Genomic DNA, 15138 nt, shown 5'->3' with positions numbered 1-15138 from the left:
TTCAGGAAAAAAACATCTGAACCCATGGTTTGGACTCCTAGGACATTTTTCTTTTTTTTTTTTTTTTTACCCCATGTACTTTAGTATTATTTGATATTTTGTAAGTATGAATTCATGTTAATTTTATTTAATTTTTAATACAGTTTTATTGAGATATATCACACACCCTACCATCATCCACAGTGTACAATTATTCACAGTATCATCATATAATTGTGCATTCACCACCAGAATCAATTTTTGAACATTTTCCTTACTCCAAAAAAATAAAAGTAAAAGTAAAAAAGAATACCTAAAACATTCCATCCCCCATCCCACCCTATTTTTCATTTAGTTTTTGTCCCCATTTTTCTACTCATCTGTCCACAAACTAGAAAAAAGGAAATGTGAGCCACAAGGTTTTCACAGTCACACAGTCACACCATGTAAGCTACATACATAAACAATCATCTTCATCTTCAAGATCAAGACTACTGGGTTGCAGTTTGACAGTTTCAGGTGTTTCCTCCTAGGTATTCCAATACACTAAATACTAAAAAGGGATATCTATATAATTCACAAGAATAACCTCCAGAGTGACTTCTCAACTGTATTTGAAATCTCTCAGCCACTGAAATTTATTTTGTTTCATTTCTCTTCCCCCTTTTGGTCAAGATTTTCTCAATCCCACAATGCTGAGTCCAGGCTCATCCCCACGAGTCCTGTCCCACGTTGCCAGGGAGATTTACACTCCTGGGAGTCATGTCCCACATAGCGGGAGGGCAGTGAGTTCACCTGCATACTCCTAGGACATTTTGATCCCCACTGTTTGTTATTTTCTACACCAACTACAGGGACAGATAGTATATTTCTTTCAGAAGTATAATAAAGAATTGGAGGGAAAATCCCATAGTTCAATTTGGGTAATAAAGCAACTCAAGAATGTATTCCCTTGGATTCACTAAGAAATACATACAAACTGTCAGTCTTTTATCCAATTCATAATGAATATTACTGCTAACATTCATCACGAAAATACCAAGCTAATACTGAATCAAGAAAAAAGACAACTTAAGGAAGGTAGGAAAGTTTTGTGATGTTCTGACTTGCCCTTGCCCCACCATCTCCCAGGCTAGTGACACTCTGGCAGCCAGCATCCTGCCTTCCCAGTGTGGGTCTCTTGCACCAGGTTCTGAAGGGGGCAGAGCAGACCTAATTCACCAATTATTCTGACTACTCTAACCTGCCTGGGGTCTACCTGAAGGACTGGTACAAGGTACTAGCCTCTGTCATAACTTTCCCTCCACAAAGGGAGAAGAGGTGAGTAGACTCAAAAATGTTAAAAGGCAAAACAGAAAACCCCACTTGCTGCCATTTGCAGCAAAATATTAGTTTAGACATATGAAACCCTAATGCCTGGGAGAAAAACTCAGAGAGAGAGAGAGAGAGAGTTTCTTTGGGAAATCAGGGTTATTAAAAGTGGCCAGGCACGCTGGGGAATCTAGAAAGCTACATACATTCCCAGAACAGGCTGCATGCCCAGGAAAGACCTGAGAATTTTCTAAGCTTTCATTTCTACCTGATATCCACGATAAGTGAAAGCAGGAAGTACAGTCTGAGGCAGAGTAGTAAAATGACTAAGCTAAACGTTAAAGGAATGCCCCAGCACAGAGCCAGCCCACAACCAGTAGAACAGGTGTTTCATTTTGTTTTGTTTTGTTTTCAAGCTCCTGGTGTTCAAGGAAGTCTCCTTCAGAACACTGGCTGAACACAAGCTGAGTCTTCAACAATCAAAAACAGAAAATTCTGGGGAAGAGTGAGAATCAGACTTCCAGAGTCACCACATTATATATACATATTTTTTTATTTGCATTAACTTGTATTATGAAAAATTAAATTCCATAAATCTGGTTGTAAAAAAAGAAAATAGACAAAACCCAGGGGTCCAGTCCAATGTGTCATTTTGATTCTCCTTTCAGTGAAGTCATGATTTGAATGCCATCTGAGTCCTCTCAAAGGACAAAAGCGAAAGTGGACTGCCTCCCATCCCACCCAGAACGTGCCCCCAGCCCACCCACTTTGCCTGAAACACGGCTGTCAGGGGACGGTCAAGGCATAAACCCCACACAGTGGCCCGTCATGGTCATTGCCAGCCCATCTCCAGTAGTACAAAACTGCTCCTGCCCACGGGTCCGCTGGGAATCCGTGTTCACCGCGGTGTGGGTCTGTCCCAGCCGGCCCGGCAAGTCCAGTTTTTAGCCAAACGGTGCAGGGCTCCACTACTGACAGGCCGGGCCCAGGGCCTTAGGGGCCCTCTGTGTCCATGGTATAAATCTGAATGAGATCAGACACAATGTCACCAATGATTGGCTTGGTAAGGTCATCACCAAACACCTGCCCCCGTGGCTTCTGGCCTCGTTGTCGGCGGGCACTTCAGGGTTGTAGAGCTGCAGGATCAGGGAGAGCACAGCAGGGCTACTTGCTGGTCCTGGAAGTGCAGGCACAGCCCTCCATGGTAGCTGTCCTGCAGCAGGACCCAGGCAGTGTCAGCAATTGGGGTGCGCCGCCAGCTGTAGCGGTTCATCCAGCGCTTAAGCAAAATCAGGTAGTGGAACAAGTGCTTGTGTGGGAGCTGGAGGGAGACTTGGAAATGCAAAACTCTCAGCATGAGTAGCTCGCATTACACAATGCTCTCCTGGAGTTCCCAGAAGTGGGATCCCAGCTTCAAGGGGTCGCTGCTCAGGTGGAAGTACCTGTTGGACACGATGACATTGCAGGTGCGCAGATGCTGCTCTTCCACCTTGCCAACTACGCAAATGGAAGACATGGTCACCAAGTAAGGATCGTAGGCGTCCAGGTTGGTCTCGCTGAAAAACTTATGGTAGACGGTACAAGTGGTGGCAATGGGAACGGACTGCATCCTGAGCTTGACATCTGCCTCCAAGATGAACCAAGTCACTCGGAAGTGCACCCTCGCTTTGGGTGTGGTGGGCCCTTTTCTGCAGCCATCCGGGAGATCAGCCTCCGGGAGGCCCAACGACACCCCAATGGAGGGCAAGGCACCCCCAGCCTGTAGAGGTCAGCTCCAGGGCCCACACGGGGGGCGGCTGGGCACATTATAATTTTTAATGTCCAGTTTACAAAAAAAAAAATACAAAACACTCAAGAAATAGGAAATTATGGCACACTCAAAGAAAAAGTATAAATTGTCAGAAATTGTCCCTGAGGAATCCCAGTCATTGGAGTTAATAGACAAAGGCTTTAAATCAACTCTTTTAAATACGCTGAAAGAGTTAAAGGAAACCATGCACAAAGAGCTAAAAGAGATTAGTAAAACAATTTATTAAAAAATTTCCCTTCACCCCAAAGAAAAAACCTGTACTCATTTTGCATTAACTCCCTGTGACGGTTGTGTTCATGTGTCAACTTGGCCAAGTGATGGTGCCCAGTTGTCTGTTCAAACAAGCACTGGCCTAACCATTACTGCAAGGACATTTCATGACTGATTAATAAACCAAAAAGCTGTTTAATTAAATCATCAGTCAGTTGATTGCATCTGTGACTGATTGCATCCACAATCAACTAAGGGAGCGTCTTCCGCAATGAGAGAATCCGACCAGCTGGATTTAATTCAATCAGGTGACAACTTCTAAGGGAGAAGAGAGAACTTCCACTTTTTTCTTCAGCCAGCCAGCCTCTCCTGGGGAGTTCATCAAAGACCTTCATCAGAGTTGCCAGCTCATGGCCTGCCCTATGGAATTTGGACTTGTGCATCCCACAGTTGTGAGACACTTTTATAAAATCTCATATTCACAGATATCTCCTGTTGGTTCTGTTTCCCTAGGGAATCCTGATTAATACATTCTCTGTTGTCCCTGCCCTACACCCCTGATAACGTGTACTCTACTTTCTGTCTCTATGAGTTTGCATATTCTCTGATATTTTCCTTGTAGTTACCATAGGGGTTAAATTTAACTTCCTAAATCTATAGCAATCTCATTTGCTTTATAACCAACTTAACTTCAGTAGCATAAACTATGTTCCTTTAACCCTCTGTCCTCCCATCCTTAAGCAGTTTTTGACACAATTTATACAATTACACATTATGAGACCAGAGCCATCGATTTATAATTACATTTTATGTATTTTCTTTTAGATCCTGTAGGAAGTAAAAAGTGAAATTACAAATAAAAATAAAATAGTAATGGCATTTATATTTACCCATACCATTATCTTCATTGGAGATCTTTATTTCTTCATATGACTTCAGTCAGTTGTCTATTGTCTTTTCCTTTCAACCTGCAAAACTACCCTTTAGCATTTCTTATAGGGCCAGCTAGTGCTGATGAGCTGCCCCAACTTTTGTTTCTTTGGGAATGTCTTAATATCTCCCTCATTTTTGAAAGACAATTTTTCTGGATATAGAATTCTTGCTTGGAAATTTTTTGCTTTCAGCACTTTCAATATATCTTCCCATTGCCTTCTTGTGTCCATAGTTTCCATTGAGAAATTGGCATTTAATCTTATTGAAGATCTCTTGTGTGTGACATGTTGCCTGTCTTTTGTGACTTTCAGAGCTCTCTCTTTATCTTGGACAATTGATAGTTTGATTATAACATGGTGCACTGTGTGTCTATTTGGGTTTATCATGTTTGGAGTTCATTGAAAATCTTGTATGTGTATATTCATGTCTTTCATTAAATTTGGGAAGTTTTTAGCCACTATTTCTTTAAATATTATCTCTGCTCCTTTCTCTTTTTCTCCTCCTTCTGGGATTTCTATAATGTGTATATTGGGATACTTGATGGTGTCCCACAGGTTTGTCAGGCTCTGTTCATTTTTCTTCATTCTTTTTTCTTTCTGCTCTTCAAACTTGATAATTTCAATTATCTTATCTTAAATTTCACTGATTCTTTCTTCAGCCAGCTCCAATCTGCTGTTGAAACCTTCAAGGGAATTTTTTATTTCTGTTAACTGAGGTCTTCAGTTCTGTTTGGTTCCTTTCCATAATTTTAATCACTATATTGGTATTTTGTGTTCATCTGTCATTTTACTGATTTTCTTTAGTTCCTTGTCAATGTTTTCCTTTAGGTCTTTGATCATATTTACCACCAGTTTAAAAAATTCTTTGCCTTGAATGCCCCAGGTCTCATCCTCCTCATAGAGGGTTTCTAATACTTTAATCTTCTCCTTTGCCTGTGCCATTGCTTCCTGTTTCTTTGGATGTTTTGTAATCTTTTGTTGAAACCTGGACATTTTGATATTTTAATATGGTATCAGTGGCATCTGAGGTATCTGTTCCTTAAGCTTGAATGCAGCTAGAGTTATGACAGAGCTTTCCTTGAATGCCAGGAGCTAACAAAAAGAAAAAAAAAAAAAGGAATAAAAGAAAACACCTCTCTCAGTCTTTATAGAGTGGCCATGTCTGTGTCCTCCTTCAAAGTATTTAACAGTAAAATGAGTTTACAGACTAGCTCCAGGCCAAGGCATAAGAGCCTCCCTACTCCTTTCTGTGCTTCTCTTGTCTTAGGCATGCACATTTGTCATTGGGTCCTAGAAATTATCCTGTTTACATGGACATAAAGAAACAGTTTTCTTATGGTCCCAGGCACTGCACTGCATGTGCTAAAGCCAGAAACCCCTTGCCCCAGGTAGCAACTTGACTCGCATGGCATTCTGTAGGAAAGCTCTGTGAGCCACCTTCTACCTGCAGGGAAAGTTCTGGCACAGTGAGTCCTTCAGGCCACCACCAAACAGATTGGGTCAGTCATACACGCTCCCAGTGTGTACACAAGGATACTCTGCTCCCTCTGAACTGGGACCAGGGATCCACACTGGGAGCGTGGACAGATCTTCATCAAGCTAGGAGGGGATAGAGAGAAGCCAGTCAGGGTGCCTGGAGATCCTACAGCTTTTAACTGTCTTTTTCTTGATTCAGCACTTGTCCTTTTACTGGACTCCTTAAACTGTCTCTTTTTTCTTTTTCTTTTCTTTTCTTTTCCTTTTTTTTTTTTTTTTTTTTTTTTTTTTTTGAGCTTTGAGAAAGATGTTTCTGCCAGTTCTTGTTTGTTGTTCAAAGTTTCTGTGGGGCAGAGAGCTCTGAAAATTCTCACTCCACCATCTTGATTGCACAGGGCTGAGTTACTTTCCAACGTGGTGGAAATGTTCTAAAATTGACTGTGGTGATTTGTTCATTTGAGTGATTAAAAATCAAAACCATTCAAGACTTCTGTAAAGATGGTGGATTTGGAGAGGCAAAGCACACTTCTCCATGAAAAAAACTAGATAAAGGGTAGAAAGCACCCCAGAACATCAGTTCCAGGGTGCAAGCAGCTGGACAGGGACCTCTACAACACAACACACGGTGGGGACTTGGAAGAAGAGGTGGAGAAATTGCATGTGAAAGGACAGGGTGAGTGTGTTTAGCCAGGACCACCACCGGGGACTGGTAACTGGAGGCAGCTGGCAAGCGAGGGAGGGAGCAGCTTTCCACACCCCATGCACCCGGCTCAGCAGTCGGCTGGGGAGAAAACCCTTCACAGCCCCACAGATGGGAGCTCCCATAAGGGATCTCGGGGTTCAGCAGACGTGTGGTGACTGCACTTACTCTCCCTCCACAGAAGCCCGTGGTGTGCATAGGCAGGAGAAAGGGAGATATGAGGGCGCTCCACGGAGGCAGCAAAAGCCCCTCCCCAACCCCAAAGGCTTGCAGGCAAATGGCAGACAGAGACTGTGGTGCATTTCAGTTGGAGGGTGAGAAACACAATCCCACAGCCTCAAAGTGGTCTAATTGGAGCCCCAGGAACCACCAGACCCACTGTGCCCTGGAGCAGACTGCCAAACTGCCCAGGGCCCATCCCAACCCACAGAGTAGGCAGCCCCCAGTGCATGTGGAGAACAGGTGCTCTATTTGGATTTCCACCAGTCTGGACCCTGCCCAGGGCACAGGCAGTTAGGGGAGAGCTGACTTGATGGTGAGCAGTAGAGATAGAGTGCCATCTGCTGGGAAGAAAGGGAAAGTGCATTCCACCAAGCCGTGGGTATGCCAAAATACATATATAAATGCTCAAATAATCCTGCATTTCCCAAAATATCTTTATCAAGATAAGCAAATGCCCCAAAGCCAACAGAAAATTATAAATCAAATGAAGAAACAAGAAGACATGGGCAAGCCAAATGATCAAATTGAAAAGCCTAAGAAGACAGAACTTGAAGCAATTAATGAAAGAAGTACACATGAATCTCCAGAACATTTTCAATGAGTTGGCTAAGGACATAAAGGACATCAAGAAGACCCTAGAAGAGCTTAAAGAAGAATTTGAAAAACTAAAATCAAAAAATAGATCTTATGGAAATAAAGTTACCGTTGATCAAATTTAAAATATACTAGAGACACACGACAGCAGCTACGAAAAGGCAGAAGAAACAATAAGTGAACTATAGGACAGGGAAGTTGAATGCAAATGCACACAGAACAAATAGTGGAAAAAATTATTTTTAAATTGAAATGGATCTCAGGGAAATGATTGACACCATGAAGTGCACAAATATAAGAGCCACTGGTGTCCCAGAAATAGAAGAGAAGAGTAAAGGGCTAGAAGAGTATTTGAAGACATAGTTGGGGAAAACATCACACACCTTCTAAACAACATAAATATGCAAATCAAAAGAATAAACTTAACCAAGATGTAAAAGACCTCTACACAGAAAATTACATAAGTTTACTAAAAGAAATCAAAGGGGACCTAAAGAGGTGGAAATATACTCCACATTCATGGATAGGAAGGCTAAGCGTCATTAAGATCTCAATTCTACCAAAACTGATCTACAGAATCAATGCAGTTCCAATCCAAATTCTAACAACCTATTTTGCAGGCTTGGAAAAGCTAGTTATCAACTTTATTTGGGAAGGAAAGGGGACTCAAATTGCAAAAAATGTTCTAAAAAAGAAGAACAAAGTCAGAGGACTTACATTCCCTGACTTTGAAGCTTATTATAAAGCCACAGTTGTCAAAACAGCATGGTATTGGCACAAAGATAGACATATTGATCAATGAAATTGAATTGAGAATTTGGGAATAGACCCCCAGATCTACAGTCAACTGATTTTTTATAAGGCCCCCAAAGCCACTGAACTGGAACAGAACAGTCTTTTCAACAAATGGGGCTGAGAGAACTGGATATCCACATCCAAAAGATTAAAGAGGATCCCTACCTCACACGCTACACAAAAATTAACTCAAAGTGGATCAAAGACCTCAGTATAAAAGACAGTACCATACAACTCCTAGAAGATAATGTAGGGAAACATCTTCAAAGCCTAGTATTAGGAGGTCACTTCCTAGACCTTACACCCACAGCAAAAGCAATGAAAGAGAGGGGTTGGAGCCTCTGCTCCATCCCCAGGGTGGCTGAGCCGGAGCCTAGAGAGCCCGGGAAAGGGAAGGTAGAATTAGAAGATCGTGTGATGTTGGAATAGGAGGATTTGTTTTGGTGACTTTAGGATGCTGGTTCCATTGTAGGTATAATTATGCAAAGTTAAGAATCAAAGAAAGAATTGCCAGAGAAGGAATTAAAAGTATGATTTTATATGAAAGCACCCACCTTGATCCTGAACGAAAACAAACTAACAGCAACAGTGGCACTATAGCAGAAAAAAATAAAATACAATTTACTGAAATCAGTGTGAATAAAACAGACATCAGCTACATAAAACATTTCATGTACAATAAGAAAGGTTTCCATCAAGTAAAGTATGTGTAAGTTGTAGTCTCTTTTTACACTTGTATAAATATTTGTAAATGAACTCTGGCTCTGTATGTACTTCCAGCCTAGCATTCTTAGAGTGTCACTTACAGTGGAGTTTTCATACTTAAAATATGAACAGAATTTATTGGCAATGTGATGAATAATAAAATTATAAAACCTAAAAAAAAAAGAAGCAATGAAAGAAAAAAATAGATAAATGGAAACTCCACAAAATCAAAGTTTCTGTACTCAAAGGACATTGTCAAAATGGTGTTGCAGCAGCCAACTCAATGAGAGAAAATATTTGGAAACCATGTATCTGTTAAGAGACTGATATCCAGCATATGTAAAGCAATCCTACCACACTGAAAGACAATAGTACAAACAGCCCAATTATAAAATGGGCAAAAGATATGAAAAGACGTTTCTCTGAAGAGGAAATATAAGTGGCTAAAAAGCACAAGAAAAAAAAAATGTTCATCTTCACTAGCTTTTAGTGAAATGCAAATCAAAACCACGATGAGGGGCACATGTGCACTGGCGGCGCTGCCGGTAGGCGGCGCTGGCGCCCAACACATGGGCGAGCCCGAGCTGCGGCGGCGGTGGGAAGCGCTCCGGAGCTGGTCCCGGGGCAGCGCGCGCCCTCCCCCGCCCTGGCACCCACAGCCCTCGGCTTCTGGGCGGCCTATGGCACCCAGCGCCGTCGGGGGCCGCGGGCGGGCGGGAACCCGCCGGAGGGCTCGGGCACGGCGGGCCGCAGGAGCTGAGCCCTGGCTCGCGGGGAGGGAACATGCTGGCGGGCAAGGCAGCCAGAGCCCGGCCGCCAGGGCTGTGAACGCCGCCGCCAGTAGCTCACCCCCGGGCGGAGCTCCAGCCACTGGGACCATGGCCCTAGAGCAGCTCTGCGCGGTCCTCAGAGATGGACAAAATATTGGAATCAAACACAATCCTGCAACCCCGTGTGGCGTTTGGGTTCGGACCAGCAATGGAGGTCATTTTGCTTCACCAGATTATCCCGATTCATATCCACCAAACAAGGGGTGTATTTATATTTTGGAATCTGCGCCATGTCAAAGAATAGAGTTGACCTTTGATGAACATTATTATATAGAGCCATCATTTGAACATCCGTTTGATCACTTGGAAGTTGGAGATGGACCATTTGGTTTCTCTCCACTTGCAGATTGTTATTGTGGTGTGAAAAGCCCTCCATTAATTAGATCAATAGGGGGGATTCATGTGGATTTAGTTTAGCTCTGATGAAGAGCTAGAAGGGCTTGGGTTTCTAGCAAAATATTCATTTATTCCAGATCCAGACTTTACTTACCTAGGAGGTGTTTTAAATCCCATTCCAGATTGCCAATTTGAGCTCTCAGGAGCTAATGGAAAAGTATGTTCTAGTCAGGTAGAACAAGAAGAAAAAACAAAACCTGGCCAAGCAGTTGATTGCATATGGACAATTAAAGCTACTTCAAAAGCTAAGATTTATTTCAGTTTCCTAGGCTATCAAATGGAGCACTCAAATCAATGCAAAAGAGACTTGTTGCAGTCTATGATGGAAGCAGTTCTATTGAAAATCTGAAGGCCAAGTTTTGCAGCACTGTGGCCAATGATGTAATGCTTAAACCAGGAGTTGGAGCAACAGGAATGTGGGCAGATGAAGGTAGTCAGCTGAGGTTTAGAATGCTCTCTACCTCCTTTGTGGAACCTCCCTGCACAGGCAACCCTTTCTTTTGCCAGAGCAACATGTGTATCAGTAATTCTTTAGTCTGTAATGGTGTTCAAAATTGTGCATAAAATCATTGTAAAGAGAAGAAAAAAGCAGGACTATTTGAACAATCACTAAAACTCATGGAACAATTATTGGCATTACATCAGGGATTGTCTTAGTCCTTCTCATTATTTCTATTTTAGTGCAAGTGAAACAGCCTCGAAATAAAGGTCATGGCTTACAAAATGGCTTTTAATAAAACTGGGTCCCAAGAAGTGTTTGATCCTCCTCATTAGGAACTGTTTTCACTAAGGGACAAAGAGATTTCTGCAGACCTGGCGGACCTGTCTGAAGAACTGGACAACTACCACAAAATGCACGCTCCTCCACTGCCTCCCCATGCATTCATGACCATCACTGTGGGTCGCAAGCATCTGGCATCAAACAAAACAGGACCAACCTCAGTTCCATGGAACTTCCTTTCCGAAACGATTTTGCACAACAGCCAATGAAAACTTTTAATAGCACCTTCATAAAAAGTAGCTACACATGAGTGCCCTAAACAGGCTCTAGAAGACAGAGTAATGGAGGAGATTCCCTGTGAAATTTAGTCCAGGGAAGAGAAGATTCTGCACAAACATCCATATCCATTGATTTTTAATCTCCTAAAGTTGATGCTAATTATTAAGCATGTGTGTGCATGCAGCCTACAGAGCACCCATACTGTTTTCAGCAGCCAACCCTTTTTCCCTGTCAAAAGTAGGAAGATCTTTAACCTACTGTAATGGTGAAATTATTTTCTCAGGCAGTCTATATGTTAAACTCACCAAGGAACCTACTCCACTCAGTGAAGAAAAAAAAATCATCTATTAATTCTTTCATATAAACCAAGCCCCAGTTAAACAGCATCTGAGTAAGGAATGGGTTGTGTTGAGCCACGCTCAGGCTGCCAGTTAGTCTTAGGAGACTGTTATTGATCAACATAGCTCTATCAATGTTTTGATCCCACAACAGGCTCAAAAATAAGATTTTTCATTACATGTTATATTCCTTTTACTTTCCCTTTCTCTAAATTTAATTGTTTGCCTAAACCAGTAATTTTACAATTTCAATTTCTTAAAAAATACAAGTGGTTAATGTTCCTCACATATTTCAATAGACTTTTTTATTTTCACACTACGATAGTTAATTTTATTTGTTCAAGGGCTCCTATTGCAAGCATTAAACCAAGCATTTGCTTTGATTCTGTGAGCCCAAATTCACATCTTTAGGAAGATAAAAGCAAACTGTGATCCATGTATAGGGATAATAACTAATGGCTCAAGGTTAATCACATTGTAGTTTTCAAATTTCTACAGCATTGAACTTAAACATCACAGATCCTTATGGATGTCCCAGAGGGTATCTACACTCGAGTTGAGCAACTGCATCATCTTCAGCTTCTGGTTGATAACACTTGTCAATCCCTGAGCATTCAGGATACATGGAAGACTCAAGAAGACTTTTCTCAATGCCATACATACTCTTCACCCTTGTTGACACTGGATGAATCCTGGATAGATTTTTGAACATGGATTCAATCAGATCAGCCACACTTAATCCAGGAGCCCAGTTGGTATATCCTTTTAGCTTGATGACTTCATAGGCGTTTTCAACAACCATCTTATGCACTTCCTTCCAATTTTCACTGTCATTATCTGTTCCCATTTCTGGATTCAGTTCCTGGAGAGGAACTCCTGCCACATTCACTCCACTCCACACAGCCAAGTTTGAGTTGCCGTGATCTCCCAAAATCCATCCACTGCAGCTGCTGGGATGAATGCCAAGTTTTTCAGCCATAAGATAATGAAATCTAGCGGAATCCAGATTGCACCCACTTCCAATCACATGGTGCTTGGGTAAGCCACTTAGTTGCCAGGTAAAATATGTTAGACTATCCACTGGGTTGGAAACCACAATTATGATGCCATCAGGACTGTACTTAATGATCTGAGGAATAGTGAATTTGAAGACATTAACATTCCTCTGAACCAGACTGAGGCAACTCTCACCCTCTTGCTGATGGACTCCTGCAGCTACCACCACAATCTTAGAATTAGCAGTCACAGAGTAAAAGCCACAATTTTAGGTGTCTGAAGAAATAAGCTTCCATACTGCAGGTCCATCATTTCTCCTTTGAGTTTATCTTCCAAAACATCCACAAGGGCAAGTTCATCAGTTAGAGTCTCTCCAAGAATGCTGACGGCATACCAACTTGTTTGACACCCACTACAGTGATCTTATTGTTTGGGACTGTTGCCTCTTCTTCTCCAACTGGTGCAATCAGTTCATTAGAAGTAGCTATTGTGCACAGGAGGAGACGGCGCTCAGGAAGGCTATACAAGTCAGGTGGCAAAGACAATGTCGGGTGCATGCCGATAAGTGCCGAATAAGACACAATTAGGTTTCATCTGTTTCTTCTTAATTTTTACACTGCTGCATTTTAATTACTGCATCCTTAGTCTTTATTTTCCTTGAGAAGTAGATGATATTATTTATCACTCTTTAATCATATTTTATCTAAGTTATAGTGGAAAATTGCATAACCCTGGGATGTATACACATATTGCCAGTTATGACTAAAATTTTAAGAAAAATAAAACTTCCAGCAAGCCTTTGAAATTTCTCAATTTTGGTCACATTACAGCAAGCAAAGAGCATTTCACTTTGGAAGGTGTCTATAATTATGTTTATTTGCAATGTTTCTCATCGCCAGATCTATATTTCCTATTATTTTTTTAAAAAGATTGCTTAGCTACCTTTGCTTTGGTTTATCCTGTGAAATATGGTAACTAAGGTTGTCTGAGAGTTAAAGGGAAATTCCTAAGAAACAATGAGCCTTTACTTTGTTTCTTACTTGGGACAATACATTTTTCTAGCTCTAATCAAGAATAACAACTTTCACTTTTTTTAAAAACTGTACTTTTGACCTTATGTTTCTTAATGGTGTATAAACAATAATTTATAAACATTATATAAAAACTCGCTGTCTTTTTTTAGACTTTTGATATTATTTGATACTGTACAAACTTTATTAAATCAAGAATAAGAACTTACATGGCAGATTTCTTACGGTGTTTCTTTTCAGGCTCTGTATACAAATATGCTTTGAAGGAACTGTACACTATAATTTATTATAAACACCTTGGTAATGTGTACATAAGCTTTTTTTCCTTTTGTTACTGTATTTAGTTTATGATAAATTTTTTACTGTGTGATATTTATTACTCTAATTCATTACACAAATTCTACATTAAAATATACCTTGTTACTTAAAAAAAAAACACAATGAGATACCATCTCACACCAATAAGAATGGCTGCTATCAAACAAACAGGAAACTACAAATGCTGCAGAGGATGTGGAGAAATTGGAGCTCCTGTTCATTGCTGGTGGGACTGTATAATGTTATGGCCACTGTGGAAGACAGTTTGGCAGTTCCTCAGAAAACTAGTTACCATGTTATCCTAAGATCTGGCAATTTCACTTCTCAGTTATATACCCAAAAGAAATGAAAGCAGTGACATGAACAGACATTTGCACACCAATGTTCACAGTGGCATTGTTCACACTTCCCAAGATTGTGAACAAGAATCAAGTGTCCTTCAGCAGAAGATTGGATAAACAAAATGTGGTGTGTACATTCAATGGAATAATATGCAGCAGAAAGAAGGAATGAGGTCCAGAAACATGACAAAATGGATGAACCTTGAAGGCATAATGCTGAATGGCATAGGCCAGACACGAAAGGAGAGCTATTGTATGTTACCAGTAACGTGAACCCCGTGACCAATGTAAAACCAGTGTGTTAAAATGCAAAATACAGGGCACCTAGACATAGACAGAAGTTAGTGAAGGGGGAATGAGAACCTAAGGTATAGAGACATGTTAAATGAGTGTGGCCTTAAAGGTATGGGTATGGACAGGGGTGATGATTGTTTACCAATGGGATTATAAGTATCAGTGCCACATTGTAGGCAAACATGATCAAAAGTGGTTGTTTAAAGGCATGTATACCACAGAGTAGCACTACAAATATAAATGTGTTTGCATGATATACTTCTAAGGTATGATGCTGGCACAAAGAGTTAACAACAGTGCTATATGGAAAAACTACCCATTAAATATTATAGACCATATATAGTAGGAATACCTTACTAGTACCACACCAAAACTAAGGATGAATAATTTGGGGCTGATAAGAGCTTTGGGTTATTTTGTGTTATGATAATTGTTTAAAATTGAGAGTGATGTTTGTACAACTAAGTGAAGATAATGTGAGACTCTGTTCTCGTGGACAGAATATATGCTGTGTGAAATTAGGAACATCCTACTTAATAAATCAAGCCCTCAATCTTGTAGCTTGTTCTTGTGAAATATAGTGCTGTAAATGGGAGGCTAAGCCTTCTTGTAATTACGCTTACGTGTCACCTCCAGAGAACATCTTTTGTTGCTCAGATGTGGCCTTTTTCTCTCTAAGCCCAACTCAGCAAATAAATTCATTAACCTCCACCTTATGTGGGGCATGACTCCCAGAGGAGTGAATCTCCCTGGCAACATGGGACATGAATTCCAGGAATAGGCCTGGCCCTGGCATAAAGGGATTGAAAATGCCTTCTTGACCAAAAGGGAAAAGAAAGGTAACAAAATAAGGTTAAGTG

The 15138-nt window shown here is 41.0% G+C and overlaps 3 pseudogenes; 1 reads left to right on the top strand and 2 right to left on the bottom strand.

The window, feature by feature from the left end:
- Positions 1–2283: 2283 nt before the first annotated feature.
- On the bottom strand, positions 2284–6616 carry LOC119509576 (annotated as a pseudogene).
- A 3794-nt stretch (positions 6617–10410) lies between these two features.
- LOC119509074 lies at positions 10411–11099 on the top strand (annotated as a pseudogene).
- Positions 11100–11811: 712 nt separating this feature from the next.
- Positions 11812–12851, bottom strand: LOC119509575 (annotated as a pseudogene).
- Between the last annotated feature and the right edge of the window lie 2287 nt (positions 12852–15138).

Source organism: Choloepus didactylus, chromosome 14 (assembly GCF_015220235.1).
Source record: "Choloepus didactylus isolate mChoDid1 chromosome 14, mChoDid1.pri, whole genome shotgun sequence".
NCBI lineage: Eukaryota > Metazoa > Chordata > Mammalia > Pilosa > Megalonychidae > Choloepus > Choloepus didactylus.
The sequence above is the reverse complement of the archived record's forward strand: the minus strand, read 5'-3'. Positions and strand labels throughout refer to the sequence as shown.